Below are 16981 nucleotides of genomic sequence, written 5' to 3'. Positions count from 1 at the left end.
CTCCCAGCAGTAAGAATGAGAGAAAACTTTTATTTGAAAAAATTAAATTGTTTATTCAGGGCAGAATGCCAGTAATTATAGTCGGTGATGTGAACTGCGACCTGGACAAGAAGGCTTTTGATTTGTCTGGGAAGGTTTTGTCAGAGATTGTTTCTGATTATAGGTTGCAAGATATGCAGATTTTATGTAACATTAACCCCAAATTATGTACGTACCATGCTGATAGAGGGGGCCTTCATTCCCGGTTGGATTATTGTTTTGTTTCAGAGAATATCATACCGTTAAGTTACCAACAAAAACCAGTTATTTTTTCGGATCATGAGTGTTTGCTGTGTGGTGTGGATGTGAATGTGAGAGGGGTACATGGGAGGGGGCTGTGGAAACTCAATATAAGTCATCTGGAGAGTGAGGATGTGAGAAAGGAGTATGAGTGTCTGTATAACAGGTGGTGTGAGAGGAAAAACAAGTTTGCTAATATTCTGCAGTGGTGGGATTGGGTAAAAAAGAAGACTAAAGCATATTTCAAGTCTTTGGGATATAAACTGGCAGCAAGAAGGCGGGAGGAGTACACAAAACTAAACACACGTCTAAGTTTTTTGGAGAGAATGAGAGAGAATGGTGTGGATGTGCAGGATGAGTTGGTGAGTGTGAGGAGAGAAATTAATAGGTATATGACAGAAAAAGGCAGAAGCATCATATACAGGGCCAAACTGGAAAAGATGGAGTATGGAGAGAAATGCTCTAGGTTTTTCTTTAAAAAGGTCTTTGCAAAGAAACCAACAATAGAGGTGGTGGCGAAAGAGGATGGATGTGAGGTGAGTGGGGATGGTGTGAGTGAGGAAGTGGCTGCGTTCTATGAGGATCTGTATGCGGTGAAAGAGAGGGATGAGAGTTTGGAGAGTGAGGTGCTGAGTGTGCTAGAGAGTAAGCTTGGAGAGGGAGAGAGAGCGTCTGTGATGAGAGACATATCTATGGATGAGGTGGAGAGAGTGGTACAAGGAATGGCTGTGAATAAGACGCCTGGTGAGGATGGGTTGCCTGTGGAATTCTATCGTCTGTTGTGGAAGGTGGTGGGAGTGGATGTGTGTGCGGTGTGTAAGTATATGTGGGAGAATGTGGAAGTGGCTGAGAGTATGCGTGGGGGAGTGATTGTGTTGATACCAAAAAAAGGAAGCCTGAAAAGTCTGAAAAATTGGAGGCCCATCACGTTACTTAACTGTGATTACAAGATTTATGCGAAGATAGTGGCCAACAGAATGAGAGATGTGGTTGAATGTGTGGTGAGTGAAGAGCAATTTTGTGCGGTGCCTGGTAGAAGAGTGCAAGAGAGTCTGGTGTTGTTGAGAGATGTGTTGTGGGATTGTAAGAGTAGAGAGAAGAGTGTGTATGTTGTGTCTATAGACTTTGAAAAGGCGTATGATAGATTGTCTCATAGTTTTTTGTTTAGAGTGTTGTTACGAATGGGTTTCCCGAGTGATTTTGTGTGGAGAGTTCAGAGTTTGTATAATGGAATGTATAGCAGAGTGTTGGTGAATGGATGTGTGGGGAGAAAGGTGAATGGATGTTCTGGGGTGCGGCAGGGCTGTCCGCTGTCCGCAGTCGCCTTTATCTGTGCGATTGAGCCATTGTTGTGCCTGTTGAGAAAGGACAAAGTTGTGAGAGGGATTCATATTCCAGGAAGTGGTGGGAAAGAGTTAAAAGTGTGTGCGTATATGGATGATGTGTGTGTGGTGTGCGAGTCAGAGAGTGCTGTGCGTAGAGTCAAGTTGTTAGCGTCTATTTTTTGTGGTGCGTCTGCTTTTAGAGTGAATTGGTCAAAGAGTGAATGTAAAGTATTTGGGGAGGTAGGTGGAGTGAGAGATTTAGGTTTGAATGTAGTGTCTGGGCCAATGAAAATTCTGGGGGTCATGTTTAATGACTCTGTGGATGGTAAAGAGAGTTGGGAGGCAGCAAAGGAAAGAGTGGAGAAACGGTTGACCTTCTGGAGGATGAGAGATCTTAGTCTCCTGGGAAAAATAGTAGTGATCAAGAGTATTGTTCTGCCAATCTTTTTGTATGTGGCAATGATCTTCCCGCCTGACTATATGAGGCTCAGGAGTTTAAATAGGATTCTATTTGTTTTTTTCTGGGGATCTAAGATGGAGCGCTTGAAAAGAGAGACTGTGGTGAAGAACTGGAGGAATGGTGGTATGAGTTTCCCGAACCTAGAAGTTTATTTTGGAGTGAATGGATTAGTTTTTTTATTGGCTGTGATTGAGAGAGAGAGAAAGGTGTCGTGTATGATGAGATATTTGGCTGGGCGACTGTTTGTAAGGTTAAAGTGGTGCAGGAATGACTTGAGTAAGCCTGTTGCATTCGTGGTTCCAAAGTGGTATGAGTGGATTGTAAAGTTTGTAGAGAAGTATGAGTTGAGTGAAGTGGAAGTGAGTATGCTCCGAAATAAACGTCTGCTTGTGAGAATGATTGAGAGTAGGGAAAGGGTGAGTGAGATAAATCTGGTTGGTGGAAGGAATGTGCAGAGAGTATGGGCGAAAGTGAGAATGGATGGAATGACTGGCAGACAGAAAGAAATTGTATGGCAGAGCTTGCATGGCGTACTACCTGTGAGAGAATTCCAGAGGAGTAGAGGTCTGATAGCAAGAGAGACCTGTCCTAGAGTCCAGTGTGGAGGCAGCGAGAGCATAGTCCACTTATTCTGGAATTGTGCCTATGCCCAGAAAGTGGTGAAAAAATTAGGACCGCTCTGTAAAGAGTTAACAGGCATTCAGTTTCTATCTTTTGAGGTACTGATGTTTGGATTAGGTGCGAGTGATGGAGTGAAAGAAAGATTGTTGTGGTTGTTTTTGTCATGTGTGAAAGAAGTGCTGTGGGATGTGAGGAACGTGTATGTGTATAAAAGAGAAGAGCTGAGTGTGAATGCGAGTGTAAGAATGGTGCTAGGGAAGTTATTCATATGCTACCTATGGGATAAGAGGAGGAGGGGGGTGGATGCGGAGGGCGTTTGGAAGGTGAAGAAGTGGATTCAACTTGTTGGATTGTAAAAATAATGTTTTTTCTTTGTGATATTGTTTTTTGTTACTGTGAAAAATAAGAACAGTAATAAAGCCTGATGATGAAAGGGATGAACGTTGCAGTAAATATGCAATGACAGTTTACTTGAAAGTAAAGTAAAGTAAGTTTTCAACCCAATCTGAGGGTATAAAAAAAAAAAAATAAAAAAAAAAAAAAAATCTGTTCTTATCAGTTTAATATCTGATACGTCCCCTATCTGGGGACCATATATTAAATGGATTTTTAGAACAGGGAGCTGGAAAAAGAGCTTGCTCTGTCCACTCCACGCATTGACCTGGTATTGCAGTACCTCCAGGACCGGTGCACCCCCTTTCCTACAGCAGTTTCCAAAAGCAGAAAAACAAAACTGACGAGCAAGAGGTGCAGCGCAGCTGTGGCGGCTGCTGCTACCACCACCCAAGCACTTTGATTGACACTCAGCCCGTCTGCTCGCAACATTGTATCCACTGAGCAGCTGCGTCTGCCAGAGTGTGCACAGCACAGGTACAACTGGAAGCAAAACAACACACACACCAGTTCATATGGCAGCCGCACTCTATAGTTCGTACCTACCGCTGCGCTAATAGCCAAGTTGGAAACATCGGGCAGGCACAGCGTATCCTGGCAGCCTGCGTCTGTATGCTTCACGTATTCGGGTCATGGGTGTATGTGCAGGGGGCCCGGAGCCCCAGGGGGCCCATAAAGTCTCTCTTCCCCACATTGTAAACCAATGCTATCAATGAAGCTTTATAGTTTGGGGGCCCAGTTCCAGACTTTGTACTCGGGCCCCGCAGCTTCAAGTTACACCTCCAGATCAGGATAATGCTAGGCCATTCCAACCAGCCTGTGTGTGTGACCTGCAGTCGCTGGTAGTCGAAAAGCGGCCGGCCCCGGATGCGCGCTTCAGAGTGGACAGACAGCAGCGGACCCCCAATCACACAGGCCCAAGGCTTGCTATGTAGCACGGAATACCTCATTGGACTGCAGCACTCCACGCGGGCTGAGATACACGCTCCACGTGGGATGGGCAGTATTCGTCCATGAAGATCCAGGCCAACGTTTAGAGATGGAGCAACACTCGGGGAGCAAAGAACTCCAACGAACGGACGTCTACTTTACAAGGATGTATTGCTTTATTCAATGCATGGACACAGAAACAGTTCAACCGCTCGATTACAGACCGCAGTCAATACAGTAAAGAAAGAAATGTGTCTGTTTAATGTAAACTTGCATGGAGCTCGTTTGTCAGCCACTGACTGACTGAATGCTGAAACGTGGTCTAACGTTACATGCACCACCAGGGATAAGGCCTTGCCTATAAGCATTCCCCAGCTGGCAAAAACGGAACCTCCCTGCCTATTCCTCACCATGGAAGAACGGAACCTACCTTTTTTTAAAAAAAAGAAAGCCACAGCAGCAGCCAACTAGATTTTGGTAGGCCGCTGTCTCCCCCTTGTGTGCTGCATAAAAAATGCACTCCACTAAAAATAACAATGATCCACGAAATAGAGCGTATGGAGAGAACGAGGCTTCTAGATGAGCCGTCAGGCTATGATAAATTGTATCACACCTGGGCGATATGGATAGATGCCCGGAGCTCACCCCTATTTACCAAGTGGTTACAGACAGGGACATGTGAGTAACACGTTTAAACCACAATTGTAAAGAGAAACAACAATTCCGGAGCCCGCCCCCCCCCCCCCCTTTTTGTTTTATTTTCTCTTTCTCCCGTGTCATAGATACCTACCCTCCCTTACCACTCCCCCCCCCCCCTTACCCTCCCCTCATTCCCCTGTTTGTAGACCTTATAAAATATCACAGACAAACATGATATAGTTCAACTCGAAATTGATTTATTAAGTTTCATTGTCAAAGTTATTTTTACATTGCTTTGAGATAAGGCAAAAGTTTCCCCCCCTCCATGAAACCAATAAAACCTATATTGAATAAAATAAAAATGATGCAGTTACCGGTAGTTCTGCAGCTTCTTGGTGGAAATAAAGACCATCTCCCGTCTCCCAGCTGCAGCAGAGACTGACTGAAATGGCTGCCAAGCCCGGTATTAATGCTTCTAAATTGATGACATCACAAAGGAGTGACATCGTCAGCCTTCCAAACACCTGGCTCAATTGCATACAGTATGTATGTATGTATGCATGTATGTGAGTCTATCTATCTATCTATCTATCTATCTATCTATCTATCTATCTATCTATCTATCTATCTTTATTAATTATGTAGAATATAGATATGGATTATTTCTAATTTACAGATTTTGTAGATATAGATTAAAGATAGATTTAAGATTGTATGTGTGTGTGTATATGTGTGTATGTGTGTGTGTGTGTGTGTGTGTGTATGTATGTATGTATGTATGTATGTATGTATGTATGTATATATATATATATATAATGTATATATGTAAAAAAAATATAAAATCTGTAGGTATGTATGTATGTATGGCGGGCGGGCAAAAAAGGCCTGCTGTATGTTTTTAAGTTCTTCGGATGACCATGCCGCTCTAATATTCTCCTTACTAGGGTCTACTAATGCTGGCCCAGGGGAAGGCAATAAAGCCCTATGGGGCCGAAGCCAATTTCCCTTATTTTAGGTAAAAAGTTTCCATCCGTCCCTACTCGAAATGCGGCTGGCCGAAGAGATCCCTCCAACCGACCGGCCGACGCACCTTCAGAGACAAACTAGTGCTTGCTTCTAGTGTCATCGCCGGCTTAACCCTCGTTTGTAGGGAGCTGACGAGTCCTGCAGCAGCAGGCTCTGCAAGCCTAGGATGCGTGAGCACGGTGCAAGAGGAAGGACTGAGGGTGTGAGGCTGGGCGCGGTTGAGAAGGCGTGGGGCGGGGCTATGGAAAGTTTTCATAGCTCTCCCAGCTGCCTGGGTGCATTGTGGGTGCGCCCAGAGTGCTGGCTGAGCGTGTTGCCTCAAGCCTTGGAAGTGGAGTTGGGCGGACCGGGCTACAGGTGAAACCCATTTCGGGTTATCGCTTCTCGGCCTTTTGGCTAAGATCAAGTGTAGTATCTGTTCTTATCAGTTTAATATCTGATACGTCCCCTATCTGGGGACCATATATTAAATGGATTTTTAGAACAGGGAGCTGGAAAAAGAGCTTGCTCTGTCCACTCCACGCATTGACCTGGTATTGCAGTACCTCCAGGACCGGTGCACCCCCTTTCCTACAGCAGTTTCCAAAAGCAGAAAAACAAAACTGACGAGCAAGAGGTGCAGCGCAGCTGTGGCGGCTGCTGCTACCACCACCCAAGCACTTTGATTGACACTCAGCCCGTCTGCTCGCAACATTGTATCCACTGAGCAGCTGCGTCTGCCAGAGTGTGCACAGCACAGGTACAACTGGAAGCAAAACAACACACACACCAGTTCATATGGCAGCCGCACTCTATAGTTCGTACCTACCGCTGCGCTAATAGCCAAGTTGGAAACATCGGGCAGGCACAGCGTATCCTGGCAGCCTGCGTCTGTATGCTTCACGTATTCGGGTCATGGGTGTATGTGCAGGGGGCCCGGAGCCCCAGGGGGCCCATAAAGTCTCTCTTCCCCACATTGTAAACCAATGCTATCAATGAAGCTTTATAGTTTGGGGGCCCAGTTCCAGACTTTGTACTCGGGCCCCGCAGCTTCAAGTTACACCTCCAGATCAGGATAATGCTAGGCCATTCCAACCAGCCTGTGTGTGTGACCTGCAGTCGCTGGTAGTCGAAAAGCGGCCGGCCCCGGATGCGCGCTTCAGAGTGGACAGACAGCAGCGGACCCCCAATCACACAGGCCCAAGGCTTGCTATGTAGCACGGAATACCTCATTGGACTGCAGCACTCCACGCGGGCTGAGATACACGCTCCACGTGGGATGGGCAGTATTCGTCCATGAAGATCCAGGCCAACGTTTAGAGATGGAGCAACACTCGGGGAGCAAAGAACTCCAACGAACGGACGTCTACTTTACAAGGATGTATTGCTTTATTCAATGCATGGACACAGAAACAGTTCAACCGCTCGATTACAGACCGCAGTCAATACAGTAAAGAAAGAAATGTGTCTGTTTAATGTAAACTTGCATGGAGCTCGTTTGTCAGCCACTGACTGACTGAATGCTGAAACGTGGTCTAACGTTACATGCACCACCAGGGATAAGGCCTTGCCTATAAGCATTCCCCAGCTGGCAAAAACGGAACCTCCCTGCCTATTCCTCACCATGGAAGAACGGAACCTACCTTTTTTTAAAAAAAAGAAAGCCACAGCAGCAGCCAACTAGATTTTGGTAGGCCGCTGTCTCCCCCTTGTGTGCTGCATAAAAAATGCACTCCACTAAAAATAACAATGATCCACGAAATAGAGCGTATGGAGAGAACGAGGCTTCTAGATGAGCCGTCAGGCTATGATAAATTGTATCACACCTGGGCGATATGGATAGATGCCCGGAGCTCACCCCTATTTACCAAGTGGTTACAGACAGGGACATGTGAGTAACACGTTTAAACCACAATTGTAAAGAGAAACAACAATTCCGGAGCCCGCCCCCCCCCCCCCCCTTTTTGTTTTATTTTCTCTTTCTCCCGTGTCATAGATACCTACCCTCCCTTACCACTCCCCCCCCCCCTTACCCTCCCCTCATTCCCCTGTTTGTAGACCTTATAAAATATCACAGACAAACATGATATAGTTCAACTCGAAATTGATTTATTAAGTTTCATTGTCAAAGTTATTTTTACATTGCTTTGAGATAAGGCAAAAGTTTCCCCCCCTCCATGAAACCAATAAAACCTATATTGAATAAAATAAAAATGATGCAGTTACCGGTAGTTCTGCAGCTTCTTGGTGGAAATAAAGACCATCTCCCGTCTCCCAGCTGCAGCAGAGACTGACTGAAATGGCTGCCAAGCCCGGTATTAATGCTTCTAAATTGATGACATCACAAAGGAGTGACATCGTCAGCCTTCCAAACACCTGGCTCAATTGCATACAGTATGTATGTATGTATGCATGTATGTGAGTCTATCTATCTATCTATCTATCTATCTATCTATCTATCTATCTATCTATCTATCTATCTTTATTAATTATGTAGAATATAGATATGGATTATTTCTAATTTACAGATTTTGTAGATATAGATTAAAGATAGATTTAAGATTGTATGTGTGTGTGTATATGTGTGTATGTGTGTGTGTGTGTGTGTGTATGTATGTATGTATGTATGTATGTATGTATGTATGTATATATATATATATATAATGTATATATGTAAAAAAAATATAAAATCTGTAGGTATGTATGTATGTATGGCGGGCGGGCAAAAAAGGCCTGCTGTATGTTTTTAAGTTCTTCGGATGACCATGCCGCTCTAATATTCTCCTTACTAGGGTCTACTAATGCTGGCCCAGGGGAAGGCAATAAAGCCCTATGGGGCCGAAGCCAATTTCCCTTATTTTAGGTAAAAAGTTTCCATCCGTCCCTACTCGAAATGCGGCTGGCCGAAGAGATCCCTCCAACCGACCGGCCGACGCACCTTCAGAGACAAACTAGTGCTTGCTTCTAGTGTCATCGCCGGCTTAACCCTCGTTTGTAGGGAGCTGACGAGTCCTGCAGCAGCAGGCTCTGCAAGCCTAGGATGCGTGAGCACGGTGCAAGAGGAAGGACTGAGGGTGTGAGGCTGGGCGCGGTTGAGAAGGCGTGGGGCGGGGCTATGGAAAGTTTTCATAGCTCTCCCAGCTGCCTGGGTGCATTGTGGGTGCGCCCAGAGTGCTGGCTGAGCGTGTTGCCTCAAGCCTTGGAAGTGGAGTTGGGCGGACCGGGCTACAGGTGAAACCCATTTCGGGTTATCGCTTCTCGGCCTTTTGGCTAAGATCAAGTGTAGTATCTGTTCTTATCAGTTTAATATCTGATACGTCCCCTATCTGGGGACCATATATTAAATGGATTTTTAGAACAGGGAGCTGGAAAAAGAGCTTGCTCTGTCCACTCCACGCATTGACCTGGTATTGCAGTACCTCCAGGACCGGTGCACCCCCTTTCCTACAGCAGTTTCCAAAAGCAGAAAAACAAAACTGACGAGCAAGAGGTGCAGCGCAGCTGTGGCGGCTGCTGCTACCACCACCCAAGCACTTTGATTGACACTCAGCCCGTCTGCTCGCAACATTGTATCCACTGAGCAGCTGCGTCTGCCAGAGTGTGCACAGCACAGGTACAACTGGAAGCAAAACAACACACACACCAGTTCATATGGCAGCCGCACTCTATAGTTCGTACCTACCGCTGCGCTAATAGCCAAGTTGGAAACATCGGGCAGGCACAGCGTATCCTGGCAGCCTGCGTCTGTATGCTTCACGTATTCGGGTCATGGGTGTATGTGCAGGGGGCCCGGAGCCCCAGGGGGCCCATAAAGTCTCTCTTCCCCACATTGTAAACCAATGCTATCAATGAAGCTTTATAGTTTGGGGGCCCAGTTCCAGACTTTGTACTCGGGCCCCGCAGCTTCAAGTTACACCTCCAGATCAGGATAATGCTAGGCCATTCCAACCAGCCTGTGTGTGTGACCTGCAGTCGCTGGTAGTCGAAAAGCGGCCGGCCCCGGATGCGCGCTTCAGAGTGGACAGACAGCAGCGGACCCCCAATCACACAGGCCCAAGGCTTGCTATGTAGCACGGAATACCTCATTGGACTGCAGCACTCCACGCGGGCTGAGATACACGCTCCACGTGGGATGGGCAGTATTCGTCCATGAAGATCCAGGCCAACGTTTAGAGATGGAGCAACACTCGGGGAGCAAAGAACTCCAACGAACGGACGTCTACTTTACAAGGATGTATTGCTTTATTCAATGCATGGACACAGAAACAGTTCAACCGCTCGATTACAGACCGCAGTCAATACAGTAAAGAAAGAAATGTGTCTGTTTAATGTAAACTTGCATGGAGCTCGTTTGTCAGCCACTGACTGACTGAATGCTGAAACGTGGTCTAACGTTACATGCACCACCAGGGATAAGGCCTTGCCTATAAGCATTCCCCAGCTGGCAAAAACGGAACCTCCCTGCCTATTCCTCACCATGGAAGAACGGAACCTACCTTTTTTTAAAAAAAAGAAAGCCACAGCAGCAGCCAACTAGATTTTGGTAGGCCGCTGTCTCCCCCTTGTGTGCTGCATAAAAAATGCACTCCACTAAAAATAACAATGATCCACGAAATAGAGCGTATGGAGAGAACGAGGCTTCTAGATGAGCCGTCAGGCTATGATAAATTGTATCACACCTGGGCGATATGGATAGATGCCCGGAGCTCACCCCTATTTACCAAGTGGTTACAGACAGGGACATGTGAGTAACACGTTTAAACCACAATTGTAAAGAGAAACAACAATTCCGGAGCCCGCCCCCCCCCCCCCCCCCCTTTTTGTTTTATTTTCTCTTTCTCCCGTGTCATAGATACCTACCCTCCCTTACCACTCCCCCCCCCCCTTACCCTCCCCTCATTCCCCTGTTTGTAGACCTTATAAAATATCACAGACAAACATGATATAGTTCAACTCGAAATTGATTTATTAAGTTTCATTGTCAAAGTTATTTTTACATTGCTTTGAGATAAGGCAAAAGTTTCCCCCCCTCCATGAAACCAATAAAACCTATATTGAATAAAATAAAAATGATGCAGTTACCGGTAGTTCTGCAGCTTCTTGGTGGAAATAAAGACCATCTCCCGTCTCCCAGCTGCAGCAGAGACTGACTGAAATGGCTGCCAAGCCCGGTATTAATGCTTCTAAATTGATGACATCACAAAGGAGTGACATCGTCAGCCTTCCAAACACCTGGCTCAATTGCATACAGTATGTATGTATGTATGTATGCATGTATGTGAGTCTATCTATCTATCTATCTATCTATCTATCTATCTATCTATCTTTATTAATTATGTAGAATATAGATATGGATTATTTCTAATTTACAGATTTTGTAGATATAGATTAAAGATAGATTTAAGATTGTATGTGTGTGTGTATATGTGTGTATGTGTGTGTGTGTGTGTGTGTATGTATGTATGTATGTATGTATGTATGTATGTATGTATATATATATATATAATGTATATATGTAAAAAAAATATAAAATCTGTAGGTATGTATGTATGTATGGCGGGCGGGCAAAAAAGGCCTGCTGTATGTTTTTAAGTTCTTCGGATGACCATGCCGCTCTAATATTCTCCTTACTAGGGTCTACTAATGCTGGCCCAGGGGAAGGCAATAAAGCCCTATGGGGCCGAAGCCAATTTCCCTTATTTTAGGTAAAAAGTTTCCATCCGTCCCTACTCGAAATGCGGCTGGCCGAAGAGATCCCTCCAACCGACCGGCCGACGCACCTTCAGAGACAAACTAGTGCTTGCTTCTAGTGTCATCGCCGGCTTAACCCTCGTTTGTAGGGAGCTGACGAGTCCTGCAGCAGCAGGCTCTGCAAGCCTAGGATGCGTGAGCACGGTGCAAGAGGAAGGACTGAGGGTGTGAGGCTGGGCGCGGTTGAGAAGGCGTGGGGCGGGGCTATGGAAAGTTTTCATAGCTCTCCCAGCTGCCTGGGTGCATTGTGGGTGCGCCCAGAGTGCTGGCTGAGCGTGTTGCCTCAAGCCTTGGAAGTGGAGTTGGGCGGACCGGGCTACAGGTGAAACCCATTTCGGGTTATCGCTTCTCGGCCTTTTGGCTAAGATCAAGTGTAGTATCTGTTCTTATCAGTTTAATATCTGATACGTCCCCTATCTGGGGACCATATATTAAATGGATTTTTAGAACAGGGAGCTGGAAAAAGAGCTTGCTCTGTCCACTCCACGCATTGACCTGGTATTGCAGTACCTCCAGGACCGGTGCACCCCCTTTCCTACAGCAGTTTCCAAAAGCAGAAAAACAAAACTGACGAGCAAGAGGTGCAGCGCAGCTGTGGCGGCTGCTGCTACCACCACCCAAGCACTTTGATTGACACTCAGCCCGTCTGCTCGCAACATTGTATCCACTGAGCAGCTGCGTCTGCCAGAGTGTGCACAGCACAGGTACAACTGGAAGCAAAACAACACACACACCAGTTCATATGGCAGCCGCACTCTATAGTTCGTACCTACCGCTGCGCTAATAGCCAAGTTGGAAACATCGGGCAGGCACAGCGTATCCTGGCAGCCTGCGTCTGTATGCTTCACGTATTCGGGTCATGGGTGTATGTGCAGGGGGCCCGGAGCCCCAGGGGGCCCATAAAGTCTCTCTTCCCCACATTGTAAACCAATGCTATCAATGAAGCTTTATAGTTTGGGGGCCCAGTTCCAGACTTTGTACTCGGGCCCCGCAGCTTCAAGTTACACCTCCAGATCAGGATAATGCTAGGCCATTCCAACCAGCCTGTGTGTGTGACCTGCAGTCGCTGGTAGTCGAAAAGCGGCCGGCCCCGGATGCGCGCTTCAGAGTGGACAGACAGCAGCGGACCCCCAATCACACAGGCCCAAGGCTTGCTATGTAGCACGGAATACCTCATTGGACTGCAGCACTCCACGCGGGCTGAGATACACGCTCCACGTGGGATGGGCAGTATTCGTCCATGAAGATCCAGGCCAACGTTTAGAGATGGAGCAACACTCGGGGAGCAAAGAACTCCAACGAACGGACGTCTACTTTACAAGGATGTATTGCTTTATTCAATGCATGGACACAGAAACAGTTCAACCGCTCGATTACAGACCGCAGTCAATACAGTAAAGAAAGAAATGTGTCTGTTTAATGTAAACTTGCATGGAGCTCGTTTGTCAGCCACTGACTGACTGAATGCTGAAACGTGGTCTAACGTTACATGCACCACCAGGGATAAGGCCTTGCCTATAAGCATTCCCCAGCTGGCAAAAACGGAACCTCCCTGCCTATTCCTCACCATGGAAGAACGGAACCTACCTTTTTTTAAAAAAAAGAAAGCCACAGCAGCAGCCAACTAGATTTTGGTAGGCCGCTGTCTCCCCCTTGTGTGCTGCATAAAAAATGCACTCCACTAAAAATAACAATGATCCACGAAATAGAGCGTATGGAGAGAACGAGGCTTCTAGATGAGCCGTCAGGCTATGATAAATTGTATCACACCTGGGCGATATGGATAGATGCCCGGAGCTCACCCCTATTTACCAAGTGGTTACAGACAGGGACATGTGAGTAACACGTTTAAACCACAATTGTAAAGAGAAACAACAATTCCGGAGCCCGCCCCCCCCCCCCCCCTTTTTGTTTTATTTTCTCTTTCTCCCGTGTCATAGATACCTACCATCCCTTACCACTCCCCCCCTTACCCTCCCCTCATTCCCCTGTTTGTAGACCTTATAAAATATCACAGACAAACATGATATAGTTCAACTCGAAATTGATTTATTAAGTTTCATTGTCAAAGTTATTTTTACATTGCTTTGAGATAAGGCAAAAGTTTCCCCCCCTCCATGAAACCAATAAAACCTATATTGAATAAAATAAAAATGATGCAGTTACCGGTAGTTCTGCAGCTTCTTGGTGGAAATAAAGACCATCTCCCGTCTCCCAGCTGCAGCAGAGACTGACTGAAATGGCTGCCAAGCCCGGTATTAATGCTTCTAAATTGATGACATCACAAAGGAGTGACATCGTCAGCCTTCCAAACACCTGGCTCAATTGCATACAGTATGTATGTATGTATGCATGTATGTGAGTCTATCTATCTATCTATCTATCTATCTATCTATCTATCTATCTATCTATCTATCTATCTATCTTTATTAATTATGTAGAATATAGATATGGATTATTTCTAATTTACAGATTTTGTAGATATAGATTAAAGATAGATTTAAGATTGTATGTGTGTGTGTATATGTGTGTATGTGTGTGTGTGTATGTATGTATGTATGTATGTATGTATGTATGTATATATATATATATATAATGTATATATGTAAAAAAAATATAAAATCTGTAGGTATGTATGTATGTATGGCGGGCGGGCAAAAAAGGCCTGCTGTATGTTTTTAAGTTCTTCGGATGACCATGCCGCTCTAATATTCTCCTTACTAGGGTCTACTAATGCTGGCCCAGGGGAAGGCAATAAAGCCCTATGGGGCCGAAGCCAATTTCCCTTATTTTAGGTAAAAAGTTTCCATCCGTCCCTACTCGAAATGCGGCTGGCCGAAGAGATCCCTCCAACCGACCGGCCGACGCACCTTCAGAGACAAACTAGTGCTTGCTTCTAGTGTCATCGCCGGCTTAACCCTCGTTTGTAGGGAGCTGACGAGTCCTGCAGCAGCAGGCTCTGCAAGCCTAGGATGCGTGAGCACGGTGCAAGAGGAAGGACTGAGGGTGTGAGGCTGGGCGCGGTTGAGAAGGCGTGGGGCGGGGCTATGGAAAGTTTTCATAGCTCTCCCAGCTGCCTGGGTGCATTGTGGGTGCGCCCAGAGTGCTGGCTGAGCGTGTTGCCTCAAGCCTTGGAAGTGGAGTTGGGCGGACCGGGCTACAGGTGAAACCCATTTCGGGTTATCGCTTCTCGGCCTTTTGGCTAAGATCAAGTGTAGTATCTGTTCTTATCAGTTTAATATCTGATACGTCCCCTATCTGGGGACCATATATTAAATGGATTTTTAGAACAGGGAGCTGGAAAAAGAGCTTGCTCTGTCCACTCCACGCATTGACCTGGTATTGCAGTACCTCCAGGACCGGTGCACCCCCTTTCCTACAGCAGTTTCCAAAAGCAGAAAAACAAAACTGACGAGCAAGAGGTGCAGCGCAGCTGTGGCGGCTGCTGCTACCACCACCCAAGCACTTTGATTGACACTCAGCCCGTCTGCTCGCAACATTGTATCCACTGAGCAGCTGCGTCTGCCAGAGTGTGCACAGCACAGGTACAACTGGAAGCAAAACAACACACACACCAGTTCATATGGCAGCCGCACTCTATAGTTCGTACCTACCGCTGCGCTAATAGCCAAGTTGGAAACATCGGGCAGGCACAGCGTATCCTGGCAGCCTGCGTCTGTATGCTTCACGTATTCGGGTCATGGGTGTATGTGCAGGGGGCCCGGAGCCCCAGGGGGCCCATAAAGTCTCTCTTCCCCACATTGTAAACCAATGCTATCAATGAAGCTTTATAGTTTGGGGGCCCAGTTCCAGACTTTGTACTCGGGCCCCGCAGCTTCAAGTTACACCTCCAGATCAGGATAATGCTAGGCCATTCCAACCAGCCTGTGTGTGTGACCTGCAGTCGCTGGTAGTCGAAAAGCGGCCGGCCCCGGATGCGCGCTTCAGAGTGGACAGACAGCAGCGGACCCCCAATCACACAGGCCCAAGGCTTGCTATGTAGCACGGAATACCTCATTGGACTGCAGCACTCCACGCGGGCTGAGATACACGCTCCACGTGGGATGGGCAGTATTCGTCCATGAAGATCCAGGCCAACGTTTAGAGATGGAGCAACACTCGGGGAGCAAAGAACTCCAACGAACGGACGTCTACTTTACAAGGATGTATTGCTTTATTCAATGCATGGACACAGAAACAGTTCAACCGCTCGATTACAGACCGCAGTCAATACAGTAAAGAAAGAAATGTGTCTGTTTAATGTAAACTTGCATGGAGCTCGTTTGTCAGCCACTGACTGACTGAATGCTGAAACGTGGTCTAACGTTACATGCACCACCAGGGATAAGGCCTTGCCTATAAGCATTCCCCAGCTGGCAAAAACGGAACCTCCCTGCCTATTCCTCACCATGGAAGAACGGAACCTACCTTTTTTTAAAAAAAAGAAAGCCACAGCAGCAGCCAACTAGATTTTGGTAGGCCGCTGTCTCCCCCTTGTGTGCTGCATAAAAAATGCACTCCACTAAAAATAACAATGATCCACGAAATAGAGCGTATGGAGAGAACGAGGCTTCTAGATGAGCCGTCAGGCTATGATAAATTGTATCACACCTGGGCGATATGGATAGATGCCCGGAGCTCACCCCTATTTACCAAGTGGTTACAGACAGGGACATGTGAGTAACACGTTTAAACCACAATTGTAAAGAGAAACAACAATTCCGGAGCCCGCCCCCCCCCCCCCCCCTTTTTGTTTTATTTTCTCTTTCTCCCGTGTCATAGATACCTACCCTCCCTTACCACTCCCCCCCCCCCTTACCCTCCCCTCATTCCCCTGTTTGTAGACCTTATAAAATATCACAGACAAACATGATATAGTTCAACTCGAAATTGATTTATTAAGTTTCATTGTCAAAGTTATTTTTACATTGCTTTGAGATAAGGCAAAAGTTTCCCCCCCTCCATGAAACCAATAAAACCTATATTGAATAAAATAAAAATGATGCAGTTACCGGTAGTTCTGCAGCTTCTTGGTGGAAATAAAGACCATCTCCCGTCTCCCAGCTGCAGCAGAGACTGACTGAAATGGCTGCCAAGCCCGGTATTAATGCTTCTAAATTGATGACATCACAAAGGAGTGACATCGTCAGCCTTCCAAACACCTGGCTCAATTGCATACAGTATGTATGTATGTATGCATGTATGTGAGTCTATCTATCTATCTATCTATCTATCTATCTATCTTTATTAATTATGTAGAATATAGATATGGATTATTTCTAATTTACAGATTTTGTAGATATAGATTAAAGATAGATTTAAGATTGTATGTGTGTGTGTATATGTGTGTATGTGTGTGTGTGTGTGTGTGTATGTATGTATGTATGTATGTATGTATGTATATATATATATATATAATGTATATATGTAAAAAAAATATAAAATCTGTAGGTATGTATGTATGTATGGCGGGCGGGCAAAAAAGGCCTGCTGTATGTTTTTAAGTTCTTCGGATGACCATGCCGCTCTAATATTCTCCTTACTAGGGTCTACTAATGCTGGCCCAGGGGAAGGCAAT

At 46.0% G+C, this 16981-nt stretch overlaps 4 non-coding genes and 1 pseudogene across 4 annotated transcripts; all 5 read left to right on the top strand.

Annotated features, from left to right (window-relative positions):
* Window positions 1-3173: 3173 nt before the first annotated feature.
* LOC136599566 (U2 spliceosomal RNA) lies at window positions 3174-3383 on the top strand (annotated as a pseudogene).
* A 2666-nt stretch (window positions 3384-6049) lies between these two features.
* On the top strand, window positions 6050-6240 carry LOC136599530 (U2 spliceosomal RNA). The gene has a single exon (XR_010789079.1). It is a non-coding gene; the product is annotated as a U2 spliceosomal RNA (small nuclear RNA).
* Window positions 6241-8902: 2662 nt separating this feature from the next.
* LOC136599518 (U2 spliceosomal RNA) lies at window positions 8903-9093 on the top strand. Its single transcript, XR_010789068.1, has one exon. It is a non-coding gene; the product is annotated as a U2 spliceosomal RNA (small nuclear RNA).
* Window positions 9094-11744: 2651 nt separating this feature from the next.
* LOC136599506 (U2 spliceosomal RNA) lies at window positions 11745-11935 on the top strand. Its single transcript, XR_010789057.1, has one exon. It is a non-coding gene; the product is annotated as a U2 spliceosomal RNA (small nuclear RNA).
* A 2650-nt stretch (window positions 11936-14585) lies between these two features.
* Window positions 14586-14776, top strand: LOC136599494 (U2 spliceosomal RNA). Its single transcript, XR_010789046.1, has one exon. It is a non-coding gene; the product is annotated as a U2 spliceosomal RNA (small nuclear RNA).
* The last annotated feature ends 2205 nt before the right edge of the window (window positions 14777-16981 follow it).

The sequence above is a fragment of the Eleutherodactylus coqui genome, unplaced genomic scaffold (assembly GCF_035609145.1).
Source record: "Eleutherodactylus coqui strain aEleCoq1 unplaced genomic scaffold, aEleCoq1.hap1 HAP1_SCAFFOLD_101, whole genome shotgun sequence".
Taxonomy (NCBI): Eukaryota; Metazoa; Chordata; class Amphibia; order Anura; family Eleutherodactylidae; genus Eleutherodactylus; species Eleutherodactylus coqui.
The sequence above is the reverse complement of the archived record's forward strand: the minus strand, read 5'-3'. Positions and strand labels throughout refer to the sequence as shown.